The sequence below is a fragment of the Cebus imitator genome, unplaced genomic scaffold (assembly GCF_001604975.1).
Source record: "Cebus imitator isolate Cc_AM_T3 unplaced genomic scaffold, Cebus_imitator-1.0 Scaffold151, whole genome shotgun sequence".
NCBI classification, from domain to species: Eukaryota; Metazoa; Chordata; class Mammalia; order Primates; family Cebidae; genus Cebus; species Cebus imitator.
In genome coordinates, this window is record NW_016107466.1 from 3,527,504 (window position 1) to 3,532,275 (window position 4,772).

Consider the following 4,772-nt stretch of genomic DNA (forward strand, 5'->3'; position numbering starts at 1 on the left):
TAGTAGAGACGGGGTTTCACCATGTTGACCAGGATGGTCTCGATCTCTTGACCTCGTGATCCACCCGCCTCGGCCTCCCAAAGTGCTGGGATTACAGGCTTGAGCCACCGCGCCCGGCCCCCTCCCACTTTTTAATAAAATATAAACAAAAGGACACTTTAAGGTCACTAAGAATGTTTAATTTAAAATATTAGATACAGGTTATTTCTGTTAATTGTTTATTTTTGTTTTCTTGACCCTTCAGATATTTTTCTTTTATAGAAAAGAAGTCAAACAGATTGTTTTTTGTTTGTTTGTTTGTTTGTTTTATTTTGTTTTTTGAGACAGCATCTGACTCTGTCACCCAGGCTGGAGTGCAGTGGTGCAATCACAGCTAACTGCAGCCTGGAACTGTCTAGGCTCAAGCAATCTCACCTCAGCCTCTTGAGTAGCTGGGAACACAGGTGCACACCACCAAAGGCAGTTATTTTTTTGTTTGTTTGTTTTGTTTGTAGAGATGTAGAGATGGGGACTCACTATGTTGCTCAGTTACTCAGCCTGGTCTCAATCCTCCCACTTCAGCCCCCCAGATTGCTGGGATTACAGAAATGTGCAATTGTGTCTGGCCATGTTTTTTGCTTTTTACCTATTATTATCCTTCCTCTTAAGAAAAAAAAAAATCTCAGGGACTCCTTTTACTTCCAGAATAAAGTTCTTACCTAGAATAATTGGACTTAAGATTCATGAACAATTGGGCTCTAACCTATGGTTATTTTAACATTAACAAAAACACACTTTCTACCTTGCAATAACAACTATAATTCCATTGATCTTAGAGATTGAACATGGTGTGAAAGTTCATCGTATCATTGTCCTTTCTCCACATTATTTACTTTTTGTGAAACAGCAATTCTTCCTTCTCACCTTATATTCAGGATTGCAGTACAGCTCTCTTTCTGTGTTGTCAGAGTGGCTTGCTATCCAGTCTAAGTCTGAGGGGACATAGAGTCTTTGGCTGTGGTGTATATACTTGCCTGAGATGATAGATTCCAGCACTAAGAGATGGGTATTAGGAGATAAAAGTCTGTAAGAAAGGTAACTATTTCCTGAGGTCACACACACACACACACAAACACATTCTGCAGACCTAAAACAGTGTTTCCGTGGGACTTCTTCCCCTACTCCATGAATAGCTGGGAGTTATACACAGTTAATGCAAAGAAAAAATAATTGCTTTTCTTATGTTTAACTTTCTTACTGAGCCCATTGATCTTTTTTTACTGGAAACCTATCTTATAATAAATAATCTTGTCGGCACAAAATAAGCCAATTATAAATACAATTATTTTCATATGTAATACAACAGCCTTTAACAATTTTTCAGGTTTTGGCGGTTTCTGTTCCTTATATATTTACTAAACATAGGTATATAGCTTTAATATGCAATTTAGGGGTCAGAAACTCCCACTCAGTTTTCTAAACATATCTCTGTATCTCTGTAACATCATTTCATTAACTATCTCTGTAAAATCACTTCACTGGGGAGAAAGATCCAAGATGGCTGATCACTAGCAGCTCGGGATTGTAGCTCCCACTGAAAGTGCAGAGAACGAGAGGACGCCGCATTTTCAGATCAATTTTTGCTGCTCATGCACCAGGTGATTCCCAGCGGAGGAGCCCCACAGGTCACCAGCGCGACTCTTGTGGCCGGCGAGGCGGTTTTGCTGCTGCCTTGGTGTGGTGGCTCTTGGTGCAGAGTAAAAGCACCATCAATCTTAATGCTGCTGTTTTAGCTGGCGCAGTGGGTTGCTCAGATTTTAGCGCTGGGAATCAACAAGTTGGACGACAATTCAGAAACCCAACTATAAAGATGGTAATTATAAAGACCACAGATGAATAAATTTATAACAAAGGGAAGAAACCAGCCTAAAAAGGCTGAGAATACCCAAAATCAGAATGCCTCTCCCTCTACAGGGGATCACAGTTCTTCATCAGCAACAGAACAAGGCCTGGTGGAGAAAAGCTGTGTTCCATTATCAGAAGCAGTCTTTAAAAAGTGGATGATAAGAAACTTCTGGGAATTAAAAGAACTTGTTCTAACCCAATGCAAAGAAACTAAGAACTTCGAAGAAAGACTTGACGAAATGTTAACAACAATACACAATTTAGAGAGGAATATAAGTGAATTAATGGAGCTGAAAAACACAACACGAGAGCTTTGCAAAGTACGCACAAGTTTTAACAGCTGAATTGATCAAGCAGAAGAAAAGATATCAGAGGTCGAAGACCAACTTAATGAAATAAAATGTGAAGACAAGATTAGAGAAAAAAGGATAAAAAGAAACGAGCAAAGTCTCCAAGAAATATGGGACTATGTGAAAAGACCTAATCTACGTTTGATAGGTGTACCTGAATGTGACGAAGAGAATCAATCCAAACTGGAAAATACGCTTCAGGATATTATACAGGAAAACTTTCCCAACCTAGCAAGGCAGGACAATATTCAACTCCAGGTAATACAGAGAACGCCACAAAGATATTCCTCAAGAAAAGCAACCTCAAGGCACATAATCACCAGATTCATGAGGATTGAAATGAAGGAGAAAATACTGAGGGCAGCCAGAGAGAAAGGTCAGGTTACCCATAAAGGGAAGCCTATCAGACTCACAGCAGATCTCTCAGCAGAAACCCTACAAGCTAGAAGAGAGTGGGGGCCAATATTCAACATTCTTAAAGAAAAGAACTTTCAACCCAGAATTTTACATCCAGCCAAACTAAGTTTCATAAGCGAAGGAAAAATAAAATCTTTTGTGAACAAGCAAGCACTCAGAGATTTCATCACCACCAGGCCTGCTTTACAAGAGCTTCTGAAAAAACCAGTACAAATAGAAAGGAACAACCAGTATCAGTCTTTACCAAAAAATAAAGAACATCAACATAATTAAGAACTTGTATCAACTAATGGGCAAAACAGCCAGCTAACATTAAACAGCAATATCAAACTCACATATATTATTATTAATTCAACTAAATCCTCCAATCCAAAGTCACAGACAGGCAAAAAAAGCCAAGACTCATTGGTATGCTACATCCAGGCCCATCTCACATGCAAGGATACACAAAGACTCAAAACAAAGGGATGGAGAAAAATTTACCAACCAAATGGAGAGCAAAAATAATAAACAAATAGAAAGCAGGAGTTGCAATTTTTGCTGATAAAATAGACTTTAAAGCAACAAAGATCAAAAGAAGCAAAGAAGGATATTACATAATGATAAAAGGATCAATGTAACAAGAAGAGGTAAAGATCCTAAATATATATGCTCCCAATACAGGAATACCCAGATATATAAGACTTATAAAGAGACTTAGACTCCCACACAATAATAGTGGGAGACTTCAACATCAATATCAGATAGATTAATGAGACAGAAAATTAACATCGATATCCAGGACTTGAACTCAGATCGGGAACAAGTAGATTTAATTAACATTTATAGAACTCTCCACTTTAAATATACAAACTATACACTCTTATCAGTACCACATCACACCTATTTACAGGTTTAAATGAAATATTGGTTGGCTGCTTGTTAGTTATTTTCTTCCCTCATTTTTTTTTCCATGTCTCTATTACTGAACACAATTACAGGCATACCCATTTTTAGACTGCATTCTAGCCCAGGCAATAAAGCAACACCCCAGTTCTCTCTCACTCTCCCTCTTCCTCATTCTTCCTCTCCTTCCTTTTTTCTAAAAAAATAAATAAACAATTATTTTATCAATTATTTCTTTCAGCAACCACATTTTCAGTGTTGTATCTCAAAATGCATCACCATACTCAAGATCATCTAGGTTTTCTCCTACATTATCTTTTAGAAGATTTATAGTCTTACACTTGACAATTAGGTCATCATTTTGAGTTAAATTTTGTGAAGGTGTAGGGCGTGCGTCTAGATTTGTTTTTTGTTTTGTTTTATTTTGTTTAAAAAAAAATATATCACTTCAGTAACATTGCTATAACCTGAGACTGAAAGGTTTCAATTTCCCCTGGCTGTTTTCTGTCTTGCTTATACTTGTCATTTACATTCTCAAATGCTATGCCACTCCGCCATTTCTTTTTATATCATCAGAAAACAGTGAAAAAGAAAAGTGAAAATCTGCAGGTCAAATGATCTGCCATCTTTCCCAATTTATGTGGGAATTTTATATTGGTGATGTAGACCTAAGGTGTCTTTAGTACACTTAATTTTCAAAAAATATCTGTTTTACATAAGGAATAGACAGTCACTGGTCCAATTTACTGCTTCAACTTCCCCATTGATAAAACAAGGATTCCAATGAATTTTAGCTTTACATAAAGTATATCAAGGCAATAATCCAAATTGTGAATTCTACCTTTTCCAACCTCATTTCTTGCCATGTGACCTCTTGGTCACTTCTACTTCTATGGTTGCACATATATGGTTTTCTGCTATCTTGAATATCCTGATTATATCTTGTTTCTTGTACATGCAGTAAATCCAGTTTTTCCTTAGGGAACAATGTCATTGCAGAGGCTTCCTTAACTCCTAGGACTTACACTTCTACAGACAGAAATAGAGATGGCTGCCTCTGAAACACCATGATCATCCATTGTCTCTCAAGGTGATCCATATCACAACAGACTGAATAACAATCATTCTTAAACCTGTCCACTTACTAGATCATTATATTCCTAGATAAATTTGTCCTATTTATGTTTCCAAGGCCTAGCAGAGAACTACTCAAATGGTACACATACAATGAATTTC